Here is a 7,429-nt window from a genome sequence, read left to right on the forward strand (position 1 = left end):
TGCAAGCTGATGATGATGATGACAGCCACAATCTATGTCTGATTCTTTGTATGTATCTAAGACATGCCCAGTTTACATATATAGTACTACTTACTCCTCGTCACTCCAGAAGCCAAACTCATTGTTACCTTGCGCCGTTCCTTTATATGGCAGGGTAAACGGCTCCTAACTAGTCTTGTTCAACTCCAATAATTGACCTGCAATGATGGTGTGAACTTCCCAGATATAGGGAGTTACAGTATTCAGAGTTGTTCGCAGAATTTGCTATTGTAGCAAACTACTCACATGCTGGGGGCTGGCCAGCACAGGGCAAGGTCACCCACCATGTGGGCTGTGCCCTGAGATGTGATCACAATTTAATTGTGATTGCATCGAATATAGGTAGGCCGATGCCTACGCTGCCAGTCAGGCGCCATGTTTCCACTTGCAGGAAATGCAGGCAACATCATTGCCAAGCGACAATGACATGCCTGTATTTCTTGCTCTCCTCCCCCAGTGCTGCGTCACCACCCCCGGACACCCATCGGCTATCAATCACCATGCGATTGCATCCTTCCAGGATATGATCGCATGGTGAAGGATTGCGCACGGTAACCTGCCCGTGCGCATACACTCTGAATGCTGCGCAGCTGCTGTTTAACTCTGAATATTATTATTATTATTATCCTTTATTTATATGGCGCCACAAGGGTTCCACAGCACTCAATTACAGAGTATATGAACAAATAATCATAACAGGAAAACAGCAACTTTCAGTTGAAAAAAAAGGCATTTTGTTTCCCCCAGCACCCTGAATGATAACAGTAACCAGATTTAAATCCCACACAATATTAGAATTCCAAGATCTTGGTTACATATATTTGCGTCTCTGAACTGCAATAAATAGTGGAAAACTGCTCTAATCAAGCTGGTAACAATCCCCAGGTGCTGCGGGAGGGGGTTACTCTAGACAAGAAATACAAAAGGGATTTTTCCCACGCACTCTGCTGGCTGTTAGTAAGAAGAACTAGTATATACTATGTAATAATAGGAAATTTAGAGCTCTTCGTTACATATGTTTTGCAAAAGATATGATAAGCCTCCAGGCCACTTCACGGCTGCTCTATTACTGGAGGTCCCTAACTAAGCATAGGTCCAGGGCTTGGACCCCACAAAGTCGGCTCAGGCCCGACCACCCCAGGGCAGCACACCATTGAAATACTAAAGTGTTAATATGTGTTAAGAAAGAAGCAGAAGCTATGGGTTAGAAAGTGCTACAAAAATAAGGGTGTTAATAAAATACTCAAAAGAGTAATATTAGTGAAAAAATAGGAGTGTTACATAAGTGCTAAATAAATAATATGGCATGCTACCCCAAGGTGGCCCAGCCCCACCAGACCAGGGGGGTACCACTCCCCAAACCCATACACAGCATAATAATAATAACATCCACTATGGGTCACACAATTGCTTAATGTATGGCCACATGATAATGGCACATACAAAACATATCCAGATTGAGAGCTAGTTTACCTGGAGGCACCCCTGTATCCTCCAAATGGCACCACAGGACCCAGCATGCCCTCCTAATGCTGGCTCCATCTATGCCTCTCTGAACTGCAATAAATAGTGGAAAACTGCTCTAATCAAGCTGGTAACAATCCCCAGGTGCTGCGGGAGGGGGTTACTCTAGACAAGAAATACAAAAGGGATTTTTCCCACGCACTCTGCTGGCTGTTAGTAAGAAGAACTATATACTATGTAATAATAGGAAATTTAGAGCTCTTCGTTACATATGTTTTGCAAAAGATATGATAAGCCTCCAGGCCACTTCACGGCTGCTCTATTACTGGAGGTCCCTAACTAAGCATAGGTCCAGGGCTTGGACCCCACAAAGTCGGCTCAGGCCCGACCACCCCAGGGCAGCACACCATTGAAATACTAAAGTGTTAATATGTGTTAAGAAAGAAGCAGAAGCTATGGGTTAGAAAGTGCTACAAAAATAAGGGTGTTAATAAAATACTCAAAAGAGTAATATTAGTGAAAAAATAGGAGTGTTACATAAGTGCTAAATAAATAATACGGCATGCTACCCCAAGGTGGCCCAGCCCCACCAGACCAGGGGGGTACCACTCCCCAAACCCATACACAGCATAATAATAATAACATCCACTATGGGTCATACAATTGCTTAATGTATGGCCACATGATAATGGCACATACAGAACATATCCAGATTGAGAGCTAGTTTACCTGGAGGCACCCCTGTATCCTCCAAATGGCACCACAGGACCCAGCATGCCCTCCTAATGCTGGCTCCATCTATGCCTCTCTGAACTGCAATAAATAGTGGAAAACTGCTCTAATCAAGCTGGTAACAATCCCCAGGTGCTGCGGGAGGGGGTTACTCTAGACAAGAAATACAAAAGGGATTTTTCCCACGCACTCTGCTGGCTGTTAGTAAGAAGAACTATATACTATGTAATAATAGGAAATTTAGAGCTCTTCGTTACATATGTTTTGCAAAAGATATGATAAGCCTCCAGGCCTGGAGGCTTATCATATCTTTTGCAAAACATATGTAACGAAGAGCTCTAAATTTCCTATTATTACATAGTATATAGTTCTTCTTACTAACAGCCAGCAGAGTGCGTGGGAAAAATCCCTTTTGTATTACATATATTTGCGCAAATGTATGAATAAGCCCCAAAGCCGCATCAAGGCATCTCTGTATATTTGGGGTCCCTAGCGCTATATCTAGGTGCAGGGTGTGGCACCCCAAAGTACCAGCATAAACCAGAAAGCCCAGGGCAGCATACCAGTGAAAAAACTATAGTGTTAATAAATTAGTGTTAGGAAGCCGAAGCTATAAAGGTGATACAAAAATGAGATGTAATTAAAATGGAGAAATAGTGTTAAAGAAATTAGTATGTGAAAAGTGTTAATAGAATATAAAGGTATGCCACACTAAAGCCATCCAGCTCAGCCAGTCCAGAGGCACCACACCCCACACCTCCATTAACTTTCAGTTGAAGACAATAGTACAGGGTAAATAAACATGGCTACTGTACTTCAGAAGATGACACTGAAATAAGTATCAGGTGGCAGAAGACTGCTTTATTTGGTGCAGTTGAAGAATATTAAAGTAAGAAAAAGGATAAGCACATGAGGGAAGAGGGCCCTACTCATGAGAGCTTACATTCTAAAGGGAAGGGGTAGACAGACAGGGGTTACACAGATGGGGTACATAGAGAGCGTGGAACAGTGGGTTAGGATGAGATTTGGCTGGGTTTGGTGAAGAAGTGGGTCTTGAGAGCCCATAGTCCATTATACAGTGCATCTGGAAAGTATTCACAGCGCTTCCCTTTTTTCACATTTTGTTATGTTACAGCCTTTTTCCAAAACGGAATAAATTAATTTTTTTCCTCAAAATTCTACACACAATACCCCATAATGACAACATGAAAAAAAAGTTTTTTGAGATTTTTGCTAATTAAAAATAAAAAACTTAGAAATCACATGTACATAATTATTCAGAGCCTTTGCCTTCAAGCTCAAAATTGAGCTCAGGTGCATCCTGTTTCCACTGATCATCCTTGAGATGTTCCTACAGCTTAATTGTAGTCCACCTGTGGTAAATTCAGTTGATTGGACATGATTTTGAAAGGCACACACCTGTCTATATAAAGTCCCACACTTGACAGTGCATGTCTGAGCACAAACTAAGCATGAAGTAAAAGAAATTGTCAGACCTATGAGACAGGATTGTCTCGAGGCACAAATCTGGGGAAGGGTACAGAAAATATCTGCTTTTTTAAAGGTCCCAATGAGCACAGTGGCCTCCATCTTTCCGTAAATGGAAGAAGTTCGGAACCACCAGTACCCTTCCTAGAGCTGGCCAGCCATCTAAACTGAGCAATTGGGGGAGAAGGGCCCTAGTCAGGGAGGTAACCAAGAACCCGATGGTCACTCTGTCAGAGCTACAGCATTCCTCTGTGGAGAGAGGAGAACCTTCCAGAAAGACAACCATCTCTGCAGCAATCCACCAATCAGGACTGTACGGTAGAGTGGCCAGAAGGAAGCCACTTCTTAGTAAAAAACACATAGCAGCCCACCTGGAGTTTGCCAAAATGCACCTGAAGGACTCTCAGACCATGAGAAACAAAATTCTCTGGTCTGATGAGACAAAGATTGAACTCTTTGGCCTGAGTGCCAGGCATCATGTTTGGCAGAAACCAGGCACCACTCATCACCAGGCCAAAAACATCCCTACAGTGAAGCATGGTGGTGGCAGTTTTTCAGCGACAGGAACTGGGAGACTAGTCAGTATAGAGGGAAAGATAAATGCACCAATGTAAAGAGACTTCCTGGATGAAAACCTGCTCCAGAGCGCTCTTGACCTCATACTGGGGCGACAGTTCATCTTTCAGTAGGACAACGACCCTAAGCACACAGCCAAGATATCAAAGGAGTGGCTTCAGGACAACTCTGTAAATATTCTTGAGTGGCCCAGCCAGAGCCCAGACTTCAATCCAATTGAACATCTCTGGAGAGATCTGAAAATGGCTGTGCACCGACACTTCCCATCCAACCTGATGGAGCTTGAGAGGTGCTGCAAAGAGGAATGGGTGAAACTGCCCAAAGATAGGTGTGTCAAGCTTGTGGCATCATATTTAAAAAGACTTGAGGCTGTAATTGCTGCCAAAGGTGCACCAACAAAGTATTGAGCAAAGACTGTGAATACTTATGTACATGTGATGTCTTAGTTTTTTATTTTTAATAAATTTGCAAAAATCTCAAAAAAACTTTTTCACATTGTCATTATGGGGTACTGTGTGTAGAATTTTGAGGACAAAAATGAATTTATTCCATAACAAAACATAACAACATAACATAACAAAATGTGGAAAAAGTGAAGCGCTGTGAATACTTTCCGGATGCACTGTAGTTATGTGGCTCAGATGCTCTATCTTAGAGATTGGCTCTCTCATTGCAGAACTTATACTACATCAGAATCCATTTTTTTAAACTTAATTTTAGTCTATTGTTTTTTTTTACACCTTCACGATCAAGACCTTCCTGATATTGGCCCTCATTCCGAGTTGTTAGCACGTAGCAACTTTTTGCTGCTCATGAGATCAACTTGACGCCGCCTATGGGGGAGTGTATTTTAGCATAGCAGGGCTGCGACCACTTGTGCAGCCCTTCTATGCTAGAAAAGTTTCCTGCAAAACAAGACCAGGGTCAAACTTACTTACCCTGTGCGACAGATCCAGCGACGAAGGTCCCGGGATTGACGTCAGACATCTGCCCTCTAAATGCCTGGACACGCCTGCGTTCACCTCACCATGCCTGGAAAACAGTCAGTTGACGCCCCAGAACGCCTCCCGCCTGTCAGTCTTCTTGCGATCGCCACTGCGATCACTTTTTCCGCTGGAGGCATCACTGCCCGGTGACAGCTGTTGCCGGGCAACGACACGCGTGCGCAATGCATCCGCCGTGCATGCGCAGTTCCGACCCGTTCGCACCGCTGTGACAAACTGCAGCATGTGAACGGGTCAGAATGACCCACATTGTTCTTAATAACCCCCCTGTTTAGCTCCATGCATTGTGTCTGGTTTTTGTACGTTACAAATTTCAATTGAACCCTTACAAATCCCTCCACTTGCCCTTACTACAGAGTCCTTTCAGAATGGCATGGCTGCCTACCCCTTAACATTTTGGGCTGCACAGGGCCTTTGATTTGTAGGCTAGCTGATGGATAAGTCCTCAAAATTGTCCTTAAGCTACTCTGTGGCTGCTGCTTAGTTCTCTTGCATTAGATCATCCGATTTTGCCTCTTTTCATGCCCAACACTTCACTAATTCTGTCTTAAAACTGTTTTACCTCTTTGATTAGGAAACTCTCTTTGATAAACTATTGTTGCAACCCCCTCCTGTTAAACAGGCCATAGCCATACTCAACAAATTCCTGATACGGGTGTAGTATGGTATGCCGGCGGTCGGGCTCCCGGCGACCAGCATACTGGTGCCGGGAGCCCGACCGCTGGCATACCGACAGTGTGGCAAGCGCAAATGAGCCCCTTGCGAGCTCACTGCGCTCGCCACGCTGTAGGCACGGTGGCGCACTACGCGCGCCACGCTATTTTATTCTCCCTCCAGGGGGGTCGTGGACCCCCACGAGGGAGAATGTGTGTTGGTAGGCCAGCTGTCGGGATTCCGGCACCGGTATACTGTGCGCCGGGATCCCGACAGCCGGCATACTGAAGACCACCCCCTGATACTACCCTCATATCGTTTGCTGTTTTTTTCTGGTCTGCGACATTGGTTATCTAATTCCCCTGCTCTGGAAATGTCTGATCTCCTAAAAGCCCGGTAAACATCTAAATAGCTACTTCCCTCTTCAATATATCCAGAGATGATCCTTTATATTTTCATCAAGGCTATTTTCCCTCTCATATAAGTTTTTTGATTGGCCTTAGTTCAAATTCGCATTGCTCTATCTGTGGTGACCCTGATGTTTATTTACTACACTGCCTATGGTCTTGCCCAGTCATTATGGAATTTTGGATCCATATATGCAGAGCTGGCCATAACCAATATGATGCCATAGGTAAGATTTTGGCTGGTGCCCCCCAGTGCCGCCGCTAGTTCCGCCTCTGACCCGGCACCCCTTTCCCTGCACCATCACCATTAACCCATAGCAGTCCTCATTTTGGCGCTCCTATCCCCTATATTGTAAATAGGAACAGTGCGCACATTCACCACACAGGTCAAAAAGGAGCATGTTCTTGCTGGGAAGATGCCACACAGTAGTGCAACTTTATTCATTTTATCATGCGATAGTGTCCCTTATTCACGTTACATCACACAGTAGTACCACTTTAGCTTATATACGTTACTCCTCACAGTAGTGCCCCTTATTCACATTACATCACACTGAATTGCTCCTTATTCACATTACACCACACCATATTGCTCTTTATTCACATTAGACCACACAGTAATGCCATTTCTATACGTTACGCCACACAGTAGAGCACCTTATACACATAATGCCACACATTAGTAATGCATTAATACACATAATACCACACAGTAATGCCCCTTACACATATGACAAACATTATTAATGTCCTTATAAACATAATGCGCATTACACATTATGCCAACCTTTATTAATGCCCTTATACATCTAATGTCCCTTACACATATGCCGCACATTATTAATGCCCTTATATACATGATGACACACATAATGTCCCTTTCACATATGGCGCACATTATTAGTGCACTTATACACGACACTCGTAATGCAACTTACACATGTGCTGAACACTACTGCACAGCCAATCCACCTGCACACAGCACTCACATGGCCACTAACACTGTGACCTCTGCCTCTGCTTGGCTACAGATGTGTCCTCATACAGCTTGCCTCAATACACCAT

The sequence above is a fragment of the Pseudophryne corroboree genome, chromosome 12 (genome assembly GCF_028390025.1).
Source record: "Pseudophryne corroboree isolate aPseCor3 chromosome 12, aPseCor3.hap2, whole genome shotgun sequence".
NCBI classification, from domain to species: Eukaryota; Metazoa; Chordata; class Amphibia; order Anura; family Myobatrachidae; genus Pseudophryne; species Pseudophryne corroboree.